General features: G+C 34.3%; 2 pseudogenes; one reads left to right on the top strand and one right to left on the bottom strand.

The window, feature by feature from the left end:
- Positions 1–83: 83 nt before the first annotated feature.
- On the bottom strand, positions 84–12,820 carry LOC109100968 (annotated as a pseudogene).
- Positions 12,821–17,113: 4,293 nt separating this feature from the next.
- Positions 17,114–25,371, top strand: LOC109053097 (annotated as a pseudogene).
- The last annotated feature ends 2,247 nt before the right edge of the window (positions 25,372–27,618 follow it).

The following is a 27,618-nucleotide window of genomic DNA, read 5'->3' as shown; positions in this document are numbered from 1 at the left end:
AAAATCTATCCATCCATCCTGGACACATTATGAATCAACATCTGCATTGACCGGCAATGAAGCACCACACACAAACACTTGAATAATTTTCCATTTTTATTTTATTTATTAGATTTACATAATCCACTGGACTTTCCCGTCTGAAGGTGATAATGGTGTCATGTTTGTGCCCTGTACAGTCCAGTCCCTCTGCTGAACTCTGAGGGAAAGCAGCGAGCGCAGGAGGGAAGGAATCAAACACAGGAATGAGTGTAAAGCACTGAGGTTGTGCTAAAGAACGGAGACGCCTCGTCAGCTGGTTTATAACTTGTCCAGGAAGTTGTCGAGTGCTGGGATGCCCTCTTTCAGGCCTTTGCGTTTGCGTGTCTCGGCCACGATCTGGAAGGGTTTGGTGGCGGGGTCTTGTGGGTCGCCCTGCAGGATCTGCCAGTGATCGAACACACACTGAGGGAAGGCCTGGCCGCCGGTGTTCGAGCGCAGGTCAGCTGTGAAACCTGCAGAAACACACACCACGTGTTAAGAGACTGAACACTAAATGTGGATTTAACAGAGGCTAGGACACTTTCATCAGGAGTGAGAACCGCAGCCAGTGCAAAACTGGTTCCTTAAACCCTGGAAGTGAATACTAGAAATACTCTACTACTGCACTGTACAAAAACAAGGTATAATACTACTAACCATTATTAAAATAAAAATCATACTACAAGGTTAACATTAAAATGATAATTTTGTTTATTTTATATATATAGTATATATATATATATAATATATATATATATATATATATATATATATATATATATATATATATAATATATAGAGATAATATATATATATATATATATAAATAAATATAAATAAATACTACCACTATTAAAATTATACTAGCAAAAATTTTGAAATTTGTTAATATTAAGATAATACAGAAAACACTACTAAAATTAAAAAATATATACACATTATAGACTGCTAATAAAAAAAACACTACAAAATTAAAATTATACTAGTTAAAAAAAATGAAAAAAAGAGAACAATATTAAAATTTGTTAATTAAGATTATACACAAAGAAAACACTACTAAAGTAAAAAAAAGTTTTTTTTCTATATAGATATTATATATAGATATATATATATATATATATATATATATTATATATATATAAATAATATAAACTGCTAATCATAAAAAAAAAACTACAAAATTATTAAAATTATACTAGTTAAAGAAAAACAACAATATTAAATTGTTAATATTAAGATAATACACAAAGAAAACACTACTAAAGTGAAAAAATTATAAATACTGCTAATCATAAAAACTACAAAATTATTAAAATTATACTAGTATTAAGTTAAATTAAAATAAAGATTCTACTAATATAAAATTATACTACCACTAAAATTATACTAGTAAAAAATTTAAAAAAAAAAAAAATCACTACCAATATTAAAATGTTAATTAAGAATACACTACTAACAAAGTTAAAATAGCAATTTTAATAAAAAGTGGTCAATTATCAGTTAAAAAAAAAAAATTAGTTAATAATAAATTACACTAAGAAAATTAAACTAATATTTAAACAATAAAAAAAAAAAAATACATTTGCTTGTGTTGATTAACCATGTACTTAAACTGAAAAACAGTTTCCAGAAACATCCTAAATGTGTTTAACTTGATCATCTGATGAATAATTTCTACTGATTCGGTGAGTCAGGAATCACTCTTATTGACTCGTGTGTTAACGGATGAGGTGGATTTCAAAAGAATCACTTCCACACTGCTTGCGCTGTACCTTTGTTGTGTGACAGAGAGGAGGACACAATAGAAAGACGTGCTGGCCGTTTATCTTTTCTATGCAGCAGCGTTCAGTCCTTCAGTCCTGCTTTCTCAGCACTTTCAATTCAGACTGCAAACTCTGCGTGAATCAGTCAGTGATTCTGGACTGAAATGAGTCAATGACACGTGTTGACTCGGGTTTGCTCAGACGGGTTTAAGAGATTAACACTGACACAACACTTTTAGGTAAAGGGGAGCAGAGCCAGTGCTGGTTTCTAGGCAAACATCAACTTTCAACACATTTTATTTGATTAAAGGCTCATTAAACGTGATGAAGATGGAAGCAGAGCCAGAAGTCACTTACCGAAAGACTCGTTGACAGGGAGGAAGGCCTTAACGACGAACATCGGCGTTCCCATGACCTGAGACTCCTCGAAGACGTGGCCTCGCTTCCTGTTCAACACGCCGTAGATGCCGCCGACCACCTGCTCGGGACACTGAGAGGAGAAGAGACGCGGGTGAGACGCTCACACCTGAGGAGGAGGAGGAGGAGGAGTACACGGTGAAGGACGAGGCGTCTCACCTGAATCTCCACCAGGTAGACGGGCTCCATGAGCCGGGGCTCGGCCGTCAGCTGGCAGGCGTACAGGACCCTGCGGGCCGTGGGAATGATCTGACCGCCGCCGCGGTGGATGGCGTCCGTGTGGAGAGTCACGTCATGGACGTCGAAGCGGACGGCACGCATGTTCTCTTCACACAGCACACCCTGAGCACAGAAAACAAACCATCAGTCACAAACCTCAACAATAAACGATTATTCTTATTTAAAAAAAATATATAATGAAGTATTTAACACCCTATAATTGGTTGTATGCATTTTATTTTAATACAAATAATGCAAAAAAAAATTTAATAGTGCCCTTTTATTTTTACATTGCATTTTATTTATTTTTTTTAAAGAAAACTACAATAAAATCAAGCACTTATAAAACAGTAAAAACTTACAAAATAATAACGCTTTATTGGTTTGGTTTGTATTTATTTCTATTAAGTTTGCATAATAGGACTAGGTGACTATCACAATACAAATAAACAAGAAACCCATAAAAATTATATATATATATATAAATTATATATTTGTATATATATAAAAACATTTAATCATATATAAATATAATTCTATATATTTTTAAATTGGTTTGTATTTTGTTTATTTTACTTTTAGTAATAAAAAAAACACAAATTAAAATAAATAAATTTTTTTATATATATATATATATATATATATATATATATCTATATATATTATATTATATATATATATATATACAAAATTATATATATATATATATATTTTAAATGGTTGGTATTCTCTTTTATTTTAATTTTACTAATAAAAGCAAGTATTAATGAATAGCAAAATATATATATAAAATATATTTTTTTGGTTTCTAGAAATACAAAAATAAACAGTAAAAGCAAAACCTTAAAAAAAAAAAAAAAAAAAAAAAAAAAAAGTCTTTTGTATTTTTATTTTAAAAGCAAAAATCCTAAAAAAAAAAAAAAAACCTTCATAATTTAAATTTATTGGTTTGTATTGTTTCTATTTATCTCCAATTCATTTTAAATTAATAAATCTTCCAATAAAACTTTTTCTATAATTGAAAGTTTAGGAGCAGGTCTCAATATAGTCGATGTCTGTGGAGGTCTCAGATATTAGTGGTAGGTGTTATCCATCACTTCTTCAGAGTGGTGCATGATTTCTCCTCACAGACCAGACAGGACATCGAGAGGACGGCTAGTAAACCAAACCCCATTAACAGAACGTCTCACCTCTTTAGTGGCCCACTGGAACCCAGCCACGACGCTGTCCTTGATCTCGTTCAGGTACTGCACTCCTTTGGTCACGTCCATCAGGAGGTTGGGTCCGGTTCCGTCAGGTCCGAAGCACCAGATCTTACGGGCCTCTGTGACCTCCCACTCGTATTTGTCGGCTAGGTAACGTGCGCGGGTCTTGAGCTCCTGACGGGACGTCACATCACCCTTGTCGATGTCTTCGGCGAGACCGTCGGGGAACGGCCTGGCCTTCATGTACAGACGGTTGTGTTTGTTGGGAGACTTGGACAAACACATCTGGTCTGACCCTCCCCCTACAGTACACCACTAGGTACAACACCTGTTCTAAAACCAGACACATAACCAGACACTCGGGTTATCAGGAACGGCTGCATTTCAATTAATTGACATTTCAGCTTCAGAAGCTATCATGAGACAGATACAGATTCAACATTTCAAATGCAAGCAACTTTAAACTACGTACATGCAACTAAACTACTGAGCCCCACATGATATGGACAAATATATATATTTAGCATTCGCAGGAATTAAGAATTCATTCAACAAAATTAAAACGAGGGATGAAAAAAATGAACAAAAATGAGACCCAATTAATTAATAGTGAAACCAATTCTTAATTCATGGTCACAATTTAAACAAGGGAATGAATAAAAATGAGCAAACTAAAACGAGTGAACGAATTAAACGAGCGACTGACAAGTGAACAAACTAAAACGAGAAGATATGAAAGAATTGATTAAAGTGAACATTAAAATGAGAATGAACAAAAAAAGTGAACGAATAAAAACGAGAGAGCAAATTAAAATGAGTGAGCAAACATTAAAACAAACGAGCGAACAAATTAAATCGAGCGAGTGAACAAACTAAAATGGAAAAGCGAACACTGAAACGAAAAAGCAAACTAATAACGAGCAAGTGAACAAATTAAACCAAGTGAACAAACTAAAATGAGAATAAACAAAACAAATGAACAAAAACGAGCAAGCAAACAAATTAAAACGAGTGAGCTAACATTAAAACAAACGAGCAAACGAATTAAAAAAAGTGAAAAGTTAATGATTGAACGAATTAACGAGAGAATGAAAAGATTTAAATGAGTGAAACAATTAAAACAAGAACAAACTAAAATAAGAGAATGGACAAAAAAAAAAGTGAATGAATATAAACAAGCCAAAAAATTTAATCAAGCGAGTGGACAAACTAAAATGGGAAAGGAAACAAACGAAAAAGCAAACAAATTAAAACGAGTGAACAAACTAAAACGAGCGAGTGAACAAATTCTTAGTTTGTGGCCATGATTCAACTAAAACAAGGGAACCAATTCTTAATTCGCGGTCGCGATAAAAATACAAAATAAAAACGGAAGGGAACGAGTTCTTTGCAGCCAGCCATGATTTAACCAAAACATGCAAGTTAATAAAACGAGGGAACATTAGTTTATATTCTTATTTCTAGGGCTGGGACAATAAATCAATAAGAGCAACTATTCAAACCACACACTAAAATCATAACCAACAATACTCAAACGATCACAAAGAAAACAACCTTTTAATACAACAAAACTTAAATGTACTTGCACTTCAGGTTTTATGATGTGAGATTAATGTAATCACAGCCCACTGTGAACATCCTTGTAATTCACTTCAACCTTTTCGAACTTTATGAATGATTATTTTAGGTTCAAGTGATGCGTGTGTACAGAACTGGAAGCAGAATAAGGCTATTTCTAAAGCACGCAGCGCCATCTGGTGTTAAAAACTAAGTTCAGAATCGATTCAAGAGAGAAGGATCGATGCAGAATCATTTCTCGATTTGCGATGCATCGATTTATTGTCCCCAGCCCTAGTGATCTCATCCGAAGCATCTACGATTGAATCGAGTAAGCAAGGAACTGTGTTTTTTTTTGGATCACGTACACAACTTTTAAAAAAGTTTTTTAAAATCTCCCGAGTGCTGATGATGAACGGACCTTCAGTGGAATGCAGGCGTGGTCCTCCTCCAGATCTTTAAGGCAGATTTCCAGGTGAAGCTCTCCGGCGCCGGCGATGATGTGCTCTCCGGACTCCTCGATGATGCACTGCACCATGGGGTCGGACTTGGCCAGGCGCTTGAGTCCCTCCACCAGTTTGGGAAGATCAGCGGGGTTCTTGGCCTCCACCGCAACTCTGACCACAGGGCTGACGCTGAACTTCATCACACGCATGTTGTGGGCCCTGCCTCGAAAGTGTGCTATGGTCCCGGTCTTCACCAAAAACTGGTCCACGCCTACGAGACCCACGATGTTACCACAAGGCACGTCCTCAATGGGCTCGACATAACGACCCATCATCAAAATGGTCCTGGAGTAAAGAAATGCTGTGCTTTAGAAAGGTGCTACACAGTTTTGGGATCACGTTGATTAGTGATGCACTAAAGTTGACTTGAGGGACAATAAAATCATTACAAGCAATAAAAATAACTCATTTTTGAAGAACTGAGATCTTTTAGTCTGGGCTGTTTTCAGTTGATGCATGAACAAAACATTACTAAAAATTATTTACAGCGCACCTAACAGCCAATAATTTTTGTGTTTCATTACTTTTGATATTAACTTGATTCAAATTTTCAATTTTACATAATTTACACAAATGTAGTCTACACATTCTTGAATTTTGATACATATGCACATTCATTAATATTGTTACTTAACCTGTTTTTCATTATTTAATGCATGTTTAAATCTGTCATCAAGTTATTAAAGCCACTGTTTATATAATGTAAATATAATTATTTATATTTCACCAACAAACGGAAGTACAAATGATTAAAAAGTGGACAGAAACTGCCTTGTGCAATTCAAATGTTTGCAAAACCTTTGTTTATTTAGAGCATTGATTAAATAAATTTAATTTAATTCATTTTTTCGGCCCAAATGCTTCCTAAATTTTTGGTTTCGCCCCAAAACAGTTCTACTTTAGAATTAGATCTCATTTAATGCTCTAACATGAAATAATAAATGTTTTTACAGCATTTAACCTTTAATGTTAGTGTTAGTTATTAAAAGGTGTTCATGTTAGTTCACAGTACATTAATGTTGACTAATAATGTATTTGTAAATAAGTATAGCTCACATAACTTAAATGAAACCTTAATATAAAGTGTTAGTATTTTTATAAAAAAAAAAAAGTTAACTATTTCAATCTTGGCTAAATGAGAACTAATTTAGAGTCGGGATCGCTGCACACCTCTGGATGGGTTTCAGATAAAGATCCTCTTTCTTTCCAGGGCTGAAGTTTGGTCCCATGATTCGCACTTTCTGCCCAGTGGACACGACACCAGAGAACACGCGGCCGAAAGCGTAGAAGCGACCCTTATCTGTGGTCGGCACCATCTTTGAGATGTACATCATGAGGGGAGCCTTCGGGTCGCAGTTCTTAATACCTGTGCAGAACACAAACTAAATCAAGACCATTCAAGTGCAACACACAGCCGAGAAACCCTGAGAAAACGAGTGTCGTACCCATAGCAGCTTCATCATCTCCAGGTCCTTCGTAGAGCAGCTCGCAGCGGTACCTCTGGGCCGTGACGGGAGACGGCAGGGTGGATGGTGATCATCTGAAGCAGAGCTTCTCCGGCGGGCAGCCAGCGACGCATCACGGCCTTCAGCAGAGGCTTGCCTTCCTTATCCTTGTCCTCGTGTCCAGCTTGATGTCCAGCTTCTCGATCAGCTTGGCGGCTTCGTCCTTCTTGAAGTTCATGATGGCATCGAACACCTGGGGATTGAGAAAGTGAGGTGTGATCACCGGTGGATCAAAAAGAGAGTTGCACTACTATTTAATGCTCTTTAAGGTACCTTGAAGATGGGGTCCAGGATGAGCTGGGCGAAGGTGCGGGGCAGTTTCTTTCCATCTGGGCCGTTGGCAGACTTGCTGAATTTACCAGTGGCTGGGTCAAAATACCTACGAGCAGCAGAGGATGAGTAATATGTAACAAACAGCTTCAATTTCATGTTTAACTTACAATACCACTTAAGAGTTTAAGGTCACTGAAGTTACATAGTAATAAACTATAAGGACCCAACAGCAAACAATTTGTGGTGCGATTTTTGATTTGAGAAAGCAATGAGGTCCTGGTACACTTTGTATGGATCAACATAACAGTAATGTTTGAGGCTGAACTAAACAGTTTATTTTTAGGTATGTGTAGTCTATTATTATTATTATTTTATAATTTACCAATGTCACTTCAGGCACTCCAGTCAGTTGATAAACAAAAACTAACTAACTGTTGTCTTCTGTAATCTATGGCTAGCTGTGCATTAAATTATTTTAATAAGTGGAGGCAACGAACTAGCATTCTGCCCACTTTAAAATCAGACACAGATGAAGTAGTGCCATAAGAACACATTTATTTGAATGCATGAATTATAGCATTGATTAAAGTTAATTATCAATAGAGCGAGTTGAAGTTGCATCTGTGCATCTCACTCCGCAAACAGTGAAGCTGTCAGTTTAGCTGCTTCAAAAACAGTGATTTTCTCCGTTGCTGAGAAATATAGTGATTCCATATCAAAGATATTATATTAATAAAGTGTCTGTGCTCGTCAATGTCTCCGTGTGCGCTGGGCGATCTCCGATCTGTGTGTGTGAGTGTCAATGAAAGCAGCGCATTAATACAGAGCGCTGATTAAGCGGTTTTAATGCATACCTGCCAGCCAATCAGAATAGAGCATTCAGACAGACCATGGTATGAGATTAAATAATTCTTTAGAAAAGCAATAATTACTAAACCTGAACAATGAAATACAGCTTATTGTGAATTAAGAAATATTCGGAGCAATGTAACATTTTAATACTCTTCCCTGAAGGGAAAAAAGGAGGAAGACATAACTTTATAGGCTACATACTGTTCCCTTTTCATTTTAAATTTTGGCTGGTTCACTTAGTGAACTGGGTTTGGTTATTTTAAGTGAAAACGCCTAGAATGATTTCTGAAGATCATGTGACACTGAAGACTTGTGCAGAAAATTCAGCTTTGATCTCAGAAATAAATTACATTTAAACAGATATTCACATAGAAAACTGTTACTTTAAATTATAAAAATATTTCACAATATTACAGCTTTTTTGAACAAATAAATGCAATTTTGGAATGCATTAAAATATTTAAATGGCAGTATATGAGCTTAAGTCTTCTAGCAGATGTTTAATTCAAATTCTTCTCAATTTTTTCATCAGCTGAAACTGAACAGACTGTATTTACTGGAATGAATCTCACCTGTCACCCCAGAGTTTCTTCATCATGTCCTCCACTTTCTTACAGCGTTCAGCTGGGCTCAGCTGACCTTCACCTTTAGCAGCAAACTTGGCCACATACATCTCAGCAAACTGCTTCAGAGTGAAAGCCCAGCCGTGAAGACCAGATCCAAAACCCACAGTACCGATCACTGGATCGATCTGAGAGAGAGAGACAGAGAGAGAGAGAGAGGGAGAGAGAGAGCGAGAGAGAGAGAGGGAGAGAGAGAGATGAGCACAAACAGTCCTGCTAAAGGAACCGATATCAGGAGACTACGGCTCTGAACGGGTCAGAAACCACTGAAGGATCAGCGCAGGTCTCAGATATTATGGTTAGTTGTTCATCAGCACATCAGAGTGGTGCATGGTTTCTCCTCACAGACCACACTGTGCATTATAGCACTACACACATTAATGAGAGCGTGTTCTCACCATGATGTTACCCATAGGTCCACCCTCGTCCTCTCCGTAGGTGGAGATGATGACGTTGACGTTCTCCACGATGCGCTGGAAGGTTTGGTACAGCTCCTCAGGTTCCAGCTGCAGCTCCAGCAGGGCGCGGTCCATCTTATTCATCATCAGCACGGGCTTAATGCGCTCGGCGATGGCCTGTCTCAGCACGGTCTCTGTCTGCACGCACACACCTGAGCAAGAGACACATTTAACATCCTGTAAATAACAATAGATGCATTTAAGATCATATCAGGGATTCATGAAGGTACATTTAAAGCCTTTTTAAGACTAAGAGAAGAACTAAACTGAACGCAACAATTCATCAATACGTTCTCAATGTAAATCAGAACTTCTGAAGGTATTTAGTCAAATTTAAGACTTTAAGACCAAGGAATAAATGAGAGGAAACAAAGAAATTCATCATAATTAAGTGAGTTTGATCACAAATCAGCCTATTGGCAGATATTTATTCCTGGTTTAAGTGTAAATGCACTTAATTTATCAATTTCTATTAGAATATTCATCATTTTGCATCTCAACTAAATGTTCAAGTACAGAAATCCAAACTTTTAAATCATTAAAGACAAAAAAAAAAAGTTGCATACACATTTTGCAGTGTATGCAATAATACCTTAACTTTACGAATTTAATACTGCTCAGATTTAAGACCTTAATTTATGAAAGGGCAAATTAAGACCTCTTAAGACTCACAGAAACAGGTCTAAGGAGAATTCGAGTTATTAGCAACACTAAAAAGTTTAATTAAAAACACATTAAATAAAAAATATGAAAATAGGTTTAACACTGCAAAAAAAAAAAAGTCTGTTCTTCCTCAGTATTTTTTGTCTCGCTTTGCTTTCTTAAATCAACATGCATTTACAAAGCATTTACTTGTTTTCTGGGAAAACTGATTTAAACTTAATTTAGTCTGATTAAAACCAGAATAAACATCTCCTAATGTGCCCAGTCATAGCCCACCGACAGACATGCTTTCAGAAAAAAACTCACTTTGTTTGCATAAAGTAAACCTTTCTTGATTTAAGGAACATATTTGTATTCTAAAATAAAACAATGATATTGAGGAAGATATTAACGCCATAACTAAATGGCATAAATGTAAGACTTTTGGTCCAATTGAAGGCATTAATTTGTGGAAGGGAGACTTCAGACCCGCATTAACCCTATGAAGGCCACATCAAAAAAAAAAAAAAAAAAAAAAAAACAACAACAAAGTTTACCAGAGACGCAGTCCACCACAACCAGAGCTCCGTCAGTGACACGCAGAGCAGCCGTGACCTCGGAGGAGAAGTCCACGTGGCCGGGAGAGTCGATCAGGTTGATGAGGAAACCAGATCCATCCTTGCACTGCTTAATGAAGGCCAGGTCATTTTCGGTCAGCTCGTAGTACATGGAGATGGCACTGAGAAAGAGGCACAAAAGAGGGAAATCAACAACCAACTCTTTGTGCATCAACATCAGACACTCAGCTTGGCTTTTGTGTTGTTCTAGTGAGCACATCACACATGATTGGGTGTCTGGGGCAACCATAAACTCAGAGTTTGAGTTATTTAGTGATAACTAAAGTTTTAAATAGTGAGTTTTACTGAATAACACACTTTAGGTTTTCTTTATTAGTAAAGGAAGCTCAAATATTTGCCCTTCTGGATGTACCATATTTAAGTTAAATTAGTCTAAATTTTCATACAACATGATATATTATGACAATATATTGTTACAAACCTAACAAAAAGGAACAAATACAATATAATTTAATTGCATTTTTACAGTCTTGCAATTTCTTAATTCTTAAAGTTTAGCTATGCATGAAAAGATTTACATTTAATTACAATTTTATAGGTTTACATATTAAAAAAGCCTGATATTTCCAGATTTTTTTTATGCATACTTTTTATATACACTTAATATCATTTTTGACAGACTTGCAAATTTAAAGTTCCCTCATGTGTGACACTGTTTAGATATACGTAACTGCACTTTATTTACAGTCTAGCGATGTTAAAGTCCCTGGACCTTTGCCGGGATCTTACGTGGATTTGATGGTGATGCAGCGCTCTTGCTCGTCTTTGCGTGTGTCGGTGAAGCGGGTCTCTCCGGCGCGGGCCGAGGCGATGATCCCAGCCTTGGACACCAGAGAGTCGGTCAGCGTAGATTTCCCGTGGTCCACGTGCGCGATCACGGACATGTTACGGATGTTGGACTTCTTGTCCATGATGGCACGGATCTGGTCGACTGTGAAGTTCACCTGGAGGAGACACATTCGATATCAGTCATCCGAACGCAGACAAATGACTTCTGTATCTGACCGAGGTTCCCATACAAACACTTCTTGTATGATAAACTTAACTACATTTATAATGTTCTATTACAAAGGGGAAAAAGTCTGGAAATGCATATTTTTTCTCAATGCTCTGCTTGCTCTTCCAGACCTGGAAATTACTCGAATGAAATCAATACTTTTCCAAAATGCACATGAACGCGATTTAACAATCCTGATGAGTGACAACTTGGATTAAATTAAGATTTCTAGAACACTTCCGGAATGCATTTATGTTGAATTTTGGCCATCTATAGAGTGCAAATTACACATTTAGATGTAGATATCAAATGTGACACTTATATTTAACATAACATCTGTTTAGAAGAGACTGTATATAACTGGCTGCACTGCGGTGGCGACTCTTTGCATTACTCAGCCGGGATCCACTGCGCAAACAATAGACGGCCATGTGCGTGATGAACCGCACACGCGGGACAGACAGCACCACGTGACCGCCGCGAGCCGGTCTCAAGCACACCCGACACCTGCCGTTAAACCAGCCGGCAAAGTGACTGAAACCGCACACAGGCCATCACAAGCAGACTGAAAACTAGTAACGGGATCAAAACACTAGGATATGAAGTTACAAAACCGATATCGGAGGTTTTCAGATGCGATTTTCCTCAAACACGCGATTCTCTCCACAATACGTGGCACGGTTAGCTAATATGCTAACCAGGCCCGCCCTGACAAGAGCCGGAAAAATAAACCGAACGACTCAAAATTAGGCGTTAAGGTCGTTGAGTATATTATAAACTAGTTATAATCTAGTCAGAAACGATAAATAATCTGTAAAGCGTTTTAGGAATGAATCACGCCGCTGCCGTTTTGTTTTGTGAGGGAACAACTAGCCGGCCTTTTCCCGCCCGCGCTTTACTAAAAAATACCGTTAAACGCAGAAATACCGTATCAGAGGTTTAAATCTGCTCGCTACACAACTGTATCGAATCAAATAAAACGTCTGATACGTACCATTTTGACAGATGGTTCGAGATTCACTCGGCACTTGTTTTAGAACAGAACGCGCTGCCTTCCGCTGGTGGGGACAGGCAGGGGAGAAGGACGCGTCACGCCGCGGCGCGCTTTTATATTCAGGACGCGCTTTCAGCGTAGCGTCATGACGTAGAGGAGACGCTGTTTTCTTTGGCTCCTCCTAGCGTCACGCACGAGCAAAAGATGGATGAAATATATGGAGGTAAATCAGTAGCTAAACTCGAGAGGTTGGACATCTGAATGTGAGAACTTGTCATATTAACATTCGTATTTGTAAGTTGAAATTTACACTCACAGCTCTGATGTGAAAAGCTGAATCTTTCAATTTGCACACACATACAATGATCAAACACCCGTGTTTTGAATTGGAAGTTGTAGATTAATAGTCACAAATGTGTAAAATGACATACACAAATGTTTACGACATATTTACTTTTGCACTTTACTTCAGTTTCGCTGCACAGCGTCAAAGTCGGCACTTACAACCTCTCAGATCTGGCAGTACGAGTTCAAATCCTAGCGCTCTGACTTTTGCTACTCTTTTTGCAGTATTCCTGTTGCAAAACTTACTTGTGCACTTGTATATGCAGATGTGAGCGAGCGAGAGCCAGGGGCGGGGCTTTGGTGCGAATGAAGACATTTTATTGGTCGATGCCTGACCAATGAACAACGCCAGCCATCGCGACTTGCCAAGAAAGAAATTTGTGTGTTTTATTTTATGCATATGTATCAGTTAGGCCTATTTGTATATCCTTAGCTTTTACATGATTTTAAGACACTGCATTCATTTTGTCATTCAGGTATTATCTAGTAGAGAAATAATGCAACATCTTTCATATGTATATCCCACTGCATATTGTAGAGTAATATCGCTGCACCAGAGCAGCTGAGAAACAGTTGTGACATGCTTTGATCTCACCGCCACGCGGTCATGTGGAGCTATCAATAGTACTAAACATTTCGCGCTGTCAATCTAATTGAATGGGATTAATCAGGACAGACAGCGGTTTCACTATATTTGCGATTTTTAGTAATTATGAACACATAATGTACATTGATTGTGCATGGCTGTCTATGCTTTACAATAGCATTTTATTCTGGAGATGAAACAGTATTATATTCGCATGCTCCTTAGCAGTCAAATGTGATCAAACACCTTAAGTGGAACTTTTAACCAATAAAAATAACTGTACTACATAGCTCTTACTTAGCTCAGTCCTGTTTAGTTAATTTGAAGAGATTATGATACTAAATAATATGCGCAATAATTATGATCCATGAATGACCATTTAAAATATAACAAATTTCTAATATGCGTATTATTTATGTTACAATAAGTGTAGTATTTAGGGTTAAAATAGAGAAAATGTTTTTAAATTCCAGTGCAAAGAGGCAAATTAGAGGCATTTGGTGTCCAGAAAGATAATATTCATATGTAATGCCATTGTTTAACCACTAGATGGCCTTATTGATGTTTAATAAATAGATGTATTTAGCTCTACTCTAGTTGCTCAAAACAGTATTGCTGGTCATAACTGCTTATTTTTTAGGTTTTGCTTTTTAATGTACATTTAGACATTATCAAACACTCGATTTTTATAAGCTTCATTTTTTTATGTTGCATTTAAAAATGTTCATTACTGACAAGCAAATTAGGAATTTAATCCAATGAAGAAGTTTAAATTATTTTTACAAATCATAAAAACAATAAAAAACAACAGAGTTATGTTGCAATTCTGGTACAGCGATATGCAGTGGGATATACATATGAAAGATGTTGCATTATTTGTCGACCAGATAATACCTGAATGACAAAATGAATGCAGTGTCTTAAAATCCTGAAAAAGCTAAGGATATTCAGTGAAAATAGTTTGCAGTGTTTTACAAATAACTGATACATATGCATGAAAATAAAACACATTTCTTTCTTGGCATGTCGCGGTGGCTGGCGTTGTTCATTGGGTCAGGCATCAACCAATAAAATGTCTTCATTCGCACCAAAGCCCCGCCCCTGGCTCTGCACTCTCACAACTGCATATACAAGTGCACAAGTGAGTTTTGCAACAGGAATACTGCAAAAAGAGTAGCAAAAGTCAGAGCGCTAGGATTTGAACTCGTACTGCCAGATCTGAGAGGTTGTAAGTGCCGACTTGACGTTGTGCAGCGAAACTGAAGTAAAGTGCAAAAGTAAATATGTCGTAAACATTTGTATATGTCATTTTACACATTTGTGACTATTAATCTACAACTTCCAATTCAAAACACGGGTGTTTTTGATCATTGTCTGTGTGTGCAAATTGAAAGATTCAGCTTTTTACATCAGAGCTGTGAGTGTAAATTTCAACTTACAAATACGAATGTTAATATGACAAGTTCTCACATTCAGATGTCCAACCTCTCAAGTTTAGCTACTGATTTACCTCCATAAAATACGGCGTTGACAGCATTGGCATGACTGAAAAATGGAAGAAAAATCGAAAATAAATAAATAAACAGACACATCGATGCCTATATAAATAATTGAGACATATAAGTAACTAAATAATTAAATACTCACATCCATACACATACATTTTAAATAGGAAATGTAGCTGTCTAATAGTTAAGTAACAGAATAAATAAATAGTCACATTCATGCTCATATAAATGCTTAGATGGGACATTAATTGTATAATATTTAAATAAATAACAGAATAAATAAATAGTTGCATTCATGCTCATTTAAATGCTTTAATGGGATTGTATAATATTTAAATACATAACAGAATATCTGTATAAATAAAGAAATAAAATGTCCTATCCATGCACATATAATTAAAGCCGGACATTATATGATATTTAAGTAAATAACGGATAACATAAATAAGTAAACATATAAACAGTCAAATCCATACACATATCACTGCTTAAATGGGACATTAGTTGTTGAATATTTATGTAAATAATACAATAAATAAATAAATAGTCACATCCATGTAAATGCTTAAATAGAAAACTACAAACCCGATTCCAAAAAAGTTGGGACACTGTACAAATTGTGAGTAAAAAAGGAATGGAATAATTTACAAATCTCATAAACTTATATTTTATTCACAATAGAATATAGATAACATATCAGATTTTGAAAGTGAGACATTTTGAAATGTCATGCCAAATATTGGCTCATTTTGGATTTCATGAGAGCTACACATTCCAAAAAAGTTGGGACAGGTAGCAATAAGAGGCCAGAAAAGTTAAATTTACATATAAGGAACAGCTGGAGGTTATTAGGTCAATTGGCAACATGATTGGGTATAAAAAGAGCCTCTCAGAGTGGCAGTGTCTCTCAGAAGTCAAGATGGGCAGAGGATCACCAATTCCCCCAATGCTGCGGCGAAAAATAGTGGAGCAGTATCAAAAAGGAGTTTCTCAGAGAAAAATTGCAAAGAGTTTGAAGTTATCATCATCTACAGTGCATAATATCATCCAAAGATTCAGAGAATCTGGAACAATCTCTGTGCGTAAGGGTCAAGGCCAGAAAACCATACTAGATGCCCGTGATCTTCGGGCCCTTAGACGGCACTGCATCACATACAGGAATGCTACTGTAATGGAAATCACAACATGGGCTCAGGAATACTTCCAGAAAACATTGTCAGTGAACACAATCCACCGTGCCATTCACCGTTGCCGGCTAAAACTCTATAGGTCAAAAAAGGTTCAAAAAACATTAAGAAAAGCAAAATAATTCACAACTTAAGTAGAAAAGAACAAGTTATTTTCACACATTTACGAACAGGACATTCGAATCTAAATCACACTTTACACATTATAGGGAAACGTGACACGGGTCTATGTGATGTGTGTTTAGTAGAGGAAACTATAGAGCATGCTATGCAGATATGCAAGACATATGAAATACAAAGGAGGATCCTTAAGGAAGAATTACAAGCAGTAGGATGCCAGGAATTTAATATAACTAGCTTATTAAATGATGGTCCAAATTCAAGAAAACAAATGCATGCAGTCCTGAGATTTATTAAGAATAGTGTTCTATATAATAGGATATAGGAGGGTTATTCATTCTTTTCACACTCCATCACAGTAGGTGGCGGTATGCACCTTGGAAGGTGGTTCGCAACCCGCCATTAAATTCAAAGAAGAAGAAGAAGAAGCCGCAACCTCACGCTCTGCCGTAATTCACGAAGCGTTTGCGTCAGTAAAATGCCGTTGCGTTCAGGCGCTGTTCTCAGCTTACGCTGTTAGCGTACCGCCCGCTGTTCTCCAGGCAGCCTTTTATCATAACTGTAGGTGAGGTTTTGTTAATTTGTTTGGCTTTGGGTTCGAGTGAGTGTTGTGTGCAGGTAATACAACTTACATCGAGTGACTTACGGTAATAAATAATGTTCATGTGTTTGCCACGCTTTGAATGCAGTGTACCGTGGTACAGTCAGTGATGTGGTCAGATGATAATATGTGCATTACTTCGTGCTATGGTATTTTCATAAGGTACTTTACCGAGTACAGTGGTATTACCATAGTACATTTCTAAAAACATGTTAACACCATAGTTTCATATAGCCTTCGTTGCATGTCCTAAACTGATAACCAAATACAGCACACATGCATAAATCCAGCGCTTCCTTCTGAACGCAGCAGAAGCGCTGAAGTGATGGCCACGCGCAGGATCACACAGGACACCTTCGATGCAGTGGTCAGAGAAAACATCGAGGAGTTCGACATGGAGGAGAGCGAAGCTGTGAAGGAGGCCATCGAGCAGTTCGAGTCTCAGGGTGAGTCCTTTACTTTGCTTTCATGTATCTGCTTAATTATTTTGTGCACCCTTAGTGAATATATGCGTATGTATATTAATTATAATATTAAGATTTTTTATTTTAAGATTTATCTAATATTATTTTTTTTTAATAATATTACGGTTTATTTTTTATCAGATAAATACAGCCTTAAGCGAGCAGAAATCATTCTGTCAGAAACATTCAAAAATATTGATTATTCCAAACCTAATAAATTAATTAGTTAATAAATTAATAGTCATATTCATGCACACATAAATGCTTAAATATTATACAACTAATGTACTATTTGAGGGACATTGATTGTATAATATTTAAGTAAATAAATAGGTAGAATAAATAAATAAAATGTTATGTCAGTGCTAATTATAAATGTTTAAATGGGACATTAATTGTATAATATTTAAGTTAATAACAGAAAAAATAAATAAACACATAAAGAAAAATATAGTTACACCCATGCACGTTATTTAATATTTTTTTTAATAATAATTTTAACAATTTCTTACAATATCACAGTTTTTACTAAATTTTTTATCAAATAGATGAAATTCTGTCAGAAACAAAAATTCAAAAATATTAATTATTTTAAACCATTGACTGAAATAAATAAATAAATTAATTAGTTAATAAATCAATAGTCATATTCATGCACACATAAATGCTTAATTAATTAATTATGTTTGATGCATAATGTTTGAGGGACATTGATTGTATAATATTTAAGTAAATAACAGAATAAAAAAATAAAAAGCTATATCAATGCTAATTATAAATGTTTAAATGGGACATTAATTGTATAATATTTAAGTAAATAACAGAATAAATAAACAAATAAAGATATAGTTACACCCATGCACATGTTATTTAATATTTTTTTAATAACAATTTTAACATTTTCTTACAATATCACAGTTTTTACTATATTTCTTATCAAATAGATGAAATTCTGTCAGAAACAAAAATGACAGAAATAAATAAATTAATTAGTTAATAAATTAATAGTCATATTCATGCACACATAAATGCTTAATTATGATTGTATAATATTTAGGTAAATAACAGAATAAATAAATAAATAAATAAATAAAAAAGTTATATCAATGCTCATATAAATGCTTAAATGGGACATTAATTGTATAATATTTAAGTAAATAACAAAATAAATTAAGAAAAAATAAAGAAAGATATAGTTAGACCCATGCAAATGTTTTTAAAAAAATTTTTTTATTATGATAATAACCTTTTTTACAATATCACTATTTTTACTTACTAATAATAATAATATAGTAATTTAATAATAAATAATAATGCATATATATATATATATATATATATATATATATATATATATATATATATATATATATATATATAATATATATATATATATATATATATATAAGTAAAAAAAAAATAAAATTATATATATCTCGAATAAATGCAGACCTAGTGAGCTAGGTATATAAGTATATTACGAGCTTATGTAAAATTGTGGTTCAATTTCAAGTGAACTACAAAAGCATTAATCATATGTTCATTCATAATAAATGTACACATTATATACGTCTTACAATGTTGGTTTGTAGATATATATGTATGATAACGCAGTGATTTGATTGGTCCTCACAGCTGTGGATCTCAGCAATATTGTTAAAGCAGTGCCCAAAGTGTGTTCGGAAGAAAACACGGAGGATCAAACCCACGAGGTTCTTCGGGTATGTCTTCACACAAGATACTGAGAGACTGGTGCGTTTTGTGTTTAATACGTGTTATCGGTGGCATGTTTTCAGGCTTTAGAGTCTCTCAAAGCTGCAGCGGCGTCATCGTCCGCATCCGTTCTGGAGGATCTGAGGGTGTTCACCCAGCAGTGCTCTCTCGGCTTCGCACAGCGATACCTGGCCGCTCAGAAAGAGGCGTATCCCACGATCCTCGCCTGCTGCCAGAGAGCCGCTGGAGAGAAGGAAGCCCTCTCCGTCGCTCTGGCCGCGCTCTCGGCGCTAACAGACGGCCAGCCGGATCTCCTGGACGTGGAAGGGCGAGAGTTTCTGATCGGCGCTTTAACCGCGCACCAGAAGGACGCCGCTCTCAGCTGTCTGTGTTTCCGTGTGGTGCGGCACTGCTGTGTGAAGCACGAGAACAACCGGCAGGATCTGGTGAAGGCAGGCGTGCTCCCGCTGCTCACCGCCAGCATCACACGCCACATCCAGCACCCCGAGGTCGTGAGGGAGGCCTGCGTCACGCTCAGGGTCATGACCTTTGACGATGACGTGCGTGTGCCCTTTGGACAAGCCCATGAACACGCCAGGATGATCGTGATGGAGCACAACGGACTGAAAATCATCGTTGAAGCTGCTAAAGGTGAGCCGGGTTTCCTCTGGGCATGCAACAAGAAATAAACGTACCGAGAGATAACATCTGCATATATTACACAGCCCTGCATGTCAATCAAAAAAGGCATAATATTATCTAATTTGATAAAGCTGCGTTACAAAAATATCAAATTATTTACAGTACAGAAGTTTGGAAACATTACTATTTTTAATGTTTTTGAAAGAAGTCTCTTCTGCTCATCAAGCCTGCATTTATTTGAGCAAAAATACAGAAAAAACAGTAATATTGTGAAATATTATTACAACTTAAAATAAACGTTTTCTATTTGAATATACTTTAAAAAAATAATTTATTCCTGTGATGCAAAGCTGAATTTTCAGCATCATTACTCCAGCCTTCAGTGTCACATGTAACATCCAGTCTATCACATGATCATTTAGAAATCATTCTAATATTCTGATTTATTATGAGGGTTGGAAACAGTTCTGCTGTCTAATATATTTGATGAATAAAAGGTTAACAAGAACTGCATTTATTCAAAATAAAAAAAAAATTCTAATAATATATTTTCTTTACTATCACTTTAATCAATTTAACACATCCTTGCTGAATAAAAGTATTGATTTTATTTAAAAAAAAAAAGAAAGAAAAAAAAAATTACTGACCCCAAATTACTGACCAGTAGTGTATATTGTTATTACAAAATATTTATATTTTAAAAACATAGCTTCTTTTTTTTATTATTCATCAAAGTGTCCTAAAAAAGTATCACGTTCTGAAAAAATATTAAGCAGCAGAACTGTTTCCAACTTTGATAATGAATAATCATACAACAAAGATATACAAAAAAACACTTAAAAATAAACATTAAAATTAAGCTTTGCATCACAGAAATAAATGATAATTTAAAGTATAATACATTTAAAAACAATTATTTTAAATTGTAATAATATTTCACAATATTAAATTTTTTTTCTCTGTATTTTTGATCAAATAAATGCAGGCTTGATGAACAGAAGAAACTTCTTTCAAAAACATTAAAAATAATAATGTTTCCAAACTTTTGGTCTGTACTATATATATAATTTTTTTCAAATTATATACTGTATTAGTGACCCTGGAGCACAAAACCAGTCATAAGTGTCAGTTTCTCGAAATTGAGATATATACATCATCTGAAAGCTGAATAAATAATCTCTCCACTGATGTATGGTTTGTTAGGAGGACAATATTTGTCTGAGATACAACTATTTGAAAATCTGGAATCTGAGGGAGCAAAAAAATCTAAATATTGAGAAAATCATCTTTAAAGTTGATCAAAAGAAATCCAAACAACTAATAACAATAAATAAAAATTAAGTTTTGATATATTTACAGTAGGAAATTTACTAAATATCTTCATGGAACATGATCTTTACTTAATATCCTAATGATTTTTGGCATAAAATAAAAATATATAATTTTGACCCATACAGTGTATTGTTGGCTATTGCTACAAATATACCCCAGAGACTAAAGACTGCTTTTGTGCTCCAGGGACACATATTAATATATATATATATAAGTAAGAGGAGAATGCAAGACTTCTTCACTGCACAAATTGTTTTAAAAGCAAAAATGCAACAAAATGCATCATATTTTGTGAGAAAGTGTGACGTGCTCCACCAAAACAGACACTCTTTTATTTTTGCATTCAGCACAGCAGATTTAGGAATGCATTGGATTTCATTCAGCAAACATGTATTGGACATGTATCAGTTTCTGAGTGTTGATGATGTGTTGTTTTCAGCTCACCCGGAGAACACGTCGGTGCTCAGCGAGCTCTGTGGCACTCTGTCCCGTCTGGCCGTGAGAAACGAGTTCTGTCAGGACATCGTAGACCTCGGGGGCCTGAAGTTCATGGTCACGCTCCTGGCTGAGAGTCTGGATCATAAGGTGAGCTGCGGGATCAGATCTTGTGTTCCTGTCACACAAACAAATCTCTTGTTGTTGTGATGCGTCTGTCTTCCAGGAGCTTGTGAAGCAGGTGCTCAGCGCTTTGAAGGCCATCGCGGGAAACGATGATGTCAAAGATGCCATTGTGAACGGCGGCGGGGCGGAGCTTATCGTCATGGCGATGAACCGTCACATGGCCAGTGCACAGGTGTGTCCTCAGAAGTGCAATAAAATACCAATTATTATTATCTAATTACTGTCCAGAAACTGCTTTTAAACTAATTTAAAGTGTATTTTTAATAATGATACATTAATTGTTTCATAGTAAATTACTTTATTATTCATACACTTATTCCTGCAATTTCCAGAAACATTTGGTAATATTAATACACAATTCAGTGTTTGAAATACCCCCAAGAAATATGAATTATATAATTATATGAATAAGAATATTACTAAAAAAATAAATAAATGTTGAATTATATAATTATATATTTTATTATTAATCTTTTTATAATTTTTTTTATTTAATAATAAAATAGTGTCAGTATGATTTTTTTTTAATGTTATTGAAAGTCGCCCCAAGGCTGCTTTTATTTGATTTAAAATACATTAAAAACAGTAATATTATGAAATATTATTACAATTTTGAATAACTCATTAAATCATTACTCCAGTCTTCAGTGTCACATGATCTTCAGAAATCATTCTAATATGATGATTTGCTGCTCAAGAAACATTATTATTATTATCAATGTTGAAAACAGTTGTTCTGCACAATATATTTATGGAAAGTGATACATTTATTTGAAATAGAAATCTTTTGTAACATTGTAAATGTCTTTACTGTCTACATCTTTGCTGAAGTATAATTTATTGATTTAGATAAATATGTTTAATCAATTAATATAAAAAATAAAAAAAATAAATAAATAAAAAAAAAAAAAAAAATAAATAAAAAAAAAAAAATAAAAATATATAAAAAAAAAAGCATGAATACAAAAAAAAAAAAAATAAATATATAAAAAATAAAAAATAAAAAAAGAAAAGTAACAAAAATATACATAAAATAAACAAATTGGAATAAATAAATAAAATAAAAAAAAAATAAATAAATAAAAAAAAAAAAAGCCAAATAAACAAAAAATAAACAAATTTTCATGTAACAATAAATAAGTTCCTCTGTGTGGACCTTTGATTACTTGCCTAAAACGAGGAGGGATGAAGTTTGGATCTGTGTGTCGTGTGAAATCACAAAATGTGTGATCAAAAAGGAAAACTGAAATGGAGCTGCTTTCCTCAGGTCTTGGGCTGTTTCATGTTAAAAAATCCTCGTTGTGTGGTAAATATGCTGGGTTGAGTTTGTATTTTGTAAGGTGTGAGCAGGGATTGTTTTGATGTGCGGCGCTCTGTGTCCAGTAAAAGCTCTAAAAAAAGCGCAACCCAACAACTGAATAAATAAATTAAAAAACGGTCATCATTGATGTTTGGGCCTTGCAGGCCATGTGACTCAGCGCGGCTGACGCTCAGTTGGCAAAACAGCGTCCTGTGCGCTCATGGGTGTGGCAGAGTGCCATCAGCATGCAATACAAGCATTTTAAAGGTTCATGTTCAAATTTAACCACTGACATGTTTGCTCTCTACTGTGTTGAAGCTCACTCACGTGATCATAAACTAGACTTAAGTCTCTCTCACATAAATAATAACATTTAAGGTCATGCCACTTACAAGAATAACCTCTCTACTTTGTTTTTAAAACTTGTTTTTTTGTTTTTTTGAAGCTGAATCTCTCTTTGTTCTATTAACTTTCATTTATAATTTTCACTGTGACAGAAGAACCTTTATTTATTTTTTTTTGTTTTTTTTTTTTTACTTTTCTGGAGAATTGCATATTGTTTTTGCTCTTTAACTATTCATTTTATAAAGAAAATGTGAAAATCTAGTTTATTTATTTCTTTTTCATTAAAAAGTACTTTCGTTGTGTAAATATGCTGTTTTGATAGTTTTTTATTTATGTATTTATTTTTATTTGATTAATTTTGATTCTTGATGAATACTTGGTAACGGTTATTATAGTTCAATTAAATAAAATATAGTTAAATAAAAAATAAAATGCATAAAAAGCATTTGTTATGTGAAATTAAATAAACTCTAACATAATAAATAAATAAAAACGTAATTTATTTCAGCTAGTTGCCAAGGCAACCTTTCTTATTTTCATTTAGGTTAACTTATTTTACTAAACATATAAAAAAAAATTATAATAATAAAAATGACAAAAACACACAACAAAAGTACTAAAACATGATTCTAAATTTACATTTTATTTTAAATTTTAAAAACTTTTATAATTATATTTTTAAAAACAAAACCAATATCCCAATGATCCTAAAATAACACTAGTCCATAGTAAATAATTGAATAAAATTATATTAAATTATATATTATATAAAAAAAGTAACCATTTTGGCCTTTTTTTGTTTTCTTTGTACTTCTATTCCCTTCGTTTTCTGAAAAATAAATAAATAAATAAATAAATAAAGGTCCCACTTTATATTAAGAGGCCTTAACTACTACAGTGTGTACTTACATTTAAATTAATAATTTGGTACAGTATGTGCACAAACATGGTTTTACATTAAACCTTCCCATAACACCAAACCTGTCCCTAACTTTACCCACATCCCACCCTCAAAAGCAGCAAAAGTGTTTTGCAATACAATATGAACACAATAAGTACACTGTACTTATTTGTTGATGTAAGTACATAGTAGTTAAAGCCACTTAATATAAAGTGTGACCTAAATAAACAACTAAAACAAGCTGCTGAACAGTTGTTCTTCAGATGATGTCTTTCCTGTCGTTCCTTGAAAGCAGAGCAGCCTTGTTCAGTGAAATCCTCCAGCGGCTACAGTCTCCTGTTTCCCTCCGTTTCAGAAACAGTCCTGCATGCTGTTGAGGAACCTGGTGGCCCGCACGCGAGACTTCAGCCAGCTCATCCTGGAGATGGGAGCCGAGGCGCTGATCTCGCAGGCTCTGGCGGCTCACAGGGACTGCGGGGACGTGGCTCGAGCCGCGCTCAGAGACCTCGGCTGCCAGGTGGAGCTGCGAGAGCTCTGGACGGGAAAGAAAGGAAGCCTGAGTCACTGACGAACCATCACGATTAGATCATACGACAGCGTGTAATAACTGTGGAGCTCTTCCTAAATGTCTGCGATCAGGCATCTGACGTGCACATGCACAGGTTACAGTGTAGATGTGGTGTTGTTTTTTAGTTTAAACACTTTAAAGTAAATGTTTGTAGTTTGTACAAGATTTTTTTTTTTTTACCCAGGAATGACCGCTGTGCTTGGTCTGGATTCATTTGACCGTGAGAATCATGTGTGCTTAATTCAGAGGTGCATTGCTGGATTTAACCCTTAATATGTTTAATCTAAAGACCACCATCCCGCCTGTTAAATGTGCTTTCACTGCAGTGCATTTCAAGCTTGTTTTTACATTCCAGAGTGTTTTATTATTACCCCGAACACTCATTCATGCACAGAAGATGAGTCTCAAGTGTTTTCTCAATCATATGTGTTGAAGCTCTGAATAAACTGAATAAAGCTCTGAATAATAGTGTTTGTCTATGTATTATACATATTCCTTTACAAAAATCCACCAAAAACTGTAAATTTATACTAAAATACCATAGTTATAAGTTATAGTTGCAACTGTAAAATCATAATAAATTAATATAATATATATATATATATATATATATATATATATATATAAATGCAATAATATATAGTATAATAAGCCAATTTAATTTTTTTGGTGAAAAAAAAGTTTTCTTTTTATTTTATGCACATTTTTTTCTAAGTATTTTGGTTGAAAATATCATTGCTTTAATAACTTTTTATAAGTTTTGCAAAGGTATTGTGGTACAGTAGTAGTATTAGATATTAATACACATAAATATGCCATGGTACTGATTTTTAAAACAACTAAAACCATGAATTATTTTTATTACTTAAAATTAATTGAACTAAAGTTTTATATATATATATATATATATATATATATATATATATATATATATATATATAAAAAACTTAAACATATTTATTAATTTTTTTAGTTTATTTTAAAAATGTTATAGTTTATTATTTTATGTATTTTCATTTAGTTTAAGTTGATTTAATAAACTATATATATATATATATATATATATATATATATATAATGACTGTTAATAAGCTGAACAAGGGTAGGAGGAATATCTTTAATAACGTTCCTTAAATTGGACAGAAAAACTGTGGGTTTGCATAAATTGTTCATAAGTAAAAAAAAAAAAAAATATTCCCATAATTATCAAACATAATCATAAGGTGATTAATACCCCTGTTAACCCACTGGTGTTGTTCTGTCATTATAGACCAGAATTTTTTTTTTAAAAAATCTCTACTTCTTCAGAATGGTACGAATCTCAGTTACTTTTATTACAGTCGCTACGTGACCACAAAACTAAAATCGTGGACTTGATTTGAAAAAAAGAAAAGAGTTACACTTGGAAATGAATGGGAAATACGCAAAAATACAGAGAAGTTTTTGTGTGTACAATCTACAAATTATTCACAATGCAAGAAAAAAAGAGCACAGCAATGAAGGGTTGTCTTTGAGAATGTATAAATATAAATCCAAATCCACAACTTTAAAAAAAAAAAGCATTTATGTCTAAAAACAGCTAGAGAATGTATAAGCCTTTTATATAGAGCTCTATAGGAATCTAGCAGCTAAACCATGAAATTTCAGATGTTTTTCTTCTTTACTCCCACCAGAAGAACTAATCTGCCTTCAAATCTAAATTTGAAAGGCACTGACTCTATTTTAACCCGTTTAATCCCAAATTTTTCCCAGAAATGAAAATATCAAAATGATGTGTAACCCTTTGAAATAATCAATAATTTTTTTTTTTTGCATTTTTTTTTGGAAAAGCGTGTGGAAAATTGTGTTTTATGTTCGGTCACAATTGGATAAGGTTAGGACTGAATGAACATATTTCTATATTTTAAACTGTTTGATCACATTCTAGGGTTACTCTTATGCATACAAAAAACCTTATGCAACATTGATAGGAACATTGAGATAAAAAAAATATATATATATTAAACTATCACCGCATTTCAAAATTGATACTTTTTTGTGAAATATAACATAACATTTTTATATTTATGCTTCGAGTATAAAAACATCATAATTGTAATTTTTTCATAACATTTGAATTTTTAATTTAGCGCAATATTTTGTCAATGCAACATTTTATTGTCATTTTCTCCAGCAACTGCAACTGGATTTATATTGTGTACCTAAGTTCACTGTTATCCCACCGCTCACTATTGTGACCATCAACATGTTTACTCATTCTATGACCACACTCAACAAAACTAAATATATGTGAATGCATATATTAATACTAGACACCCTAAAGAACACGTGTACCAAAAATCTTTGTCATATCTTTATGATGACATACTTTACTAGCCTTTAGTTTTGGAGCTTTGATGCAGTCATCATCTTCTCAAGGTGCAAACAGGAAATAAGCTGCTACAATTTGCACTAATCATGTGAAACTGCACATATTTAATTGAGACCCTTTATTTTTTCCATATTTGCAGGAAGTGCACTAAAACATCAGTCAGTAAGGTTTTAAGAGCTTTATAAATGAAAACCTTGTTTACAGTCACTATTGTGACCGGTGGGATTAAACGGGTTAACATGAAATACTGCCATAATTGAAAAGTAAAAAATATTAGATTTTTCTTTAAATTATTTTTAATGATCATGATTACTGCACACATATTAAACAGTACAATTAAAATT

This window comes from Cyprinus carpio, chromosome A2 (assembly GCF_018340385.1).
Source record: "Cyprinus carpio isolate SPL01 chromosome A2, ASM1834038v1, whole genome shotgun sequence".
NCBI classification, from domain to species: Eukaryota; Metazoa; Chordata; class Actinopteri; order Cypriniformes; family Cyprinidae; genus Cyprinus; species Cyprinus carpio.
Note: the sequence above shows the minus strand (reverse complement) of the source record. Positions and strands in the feature narration are given on the sequence as shown.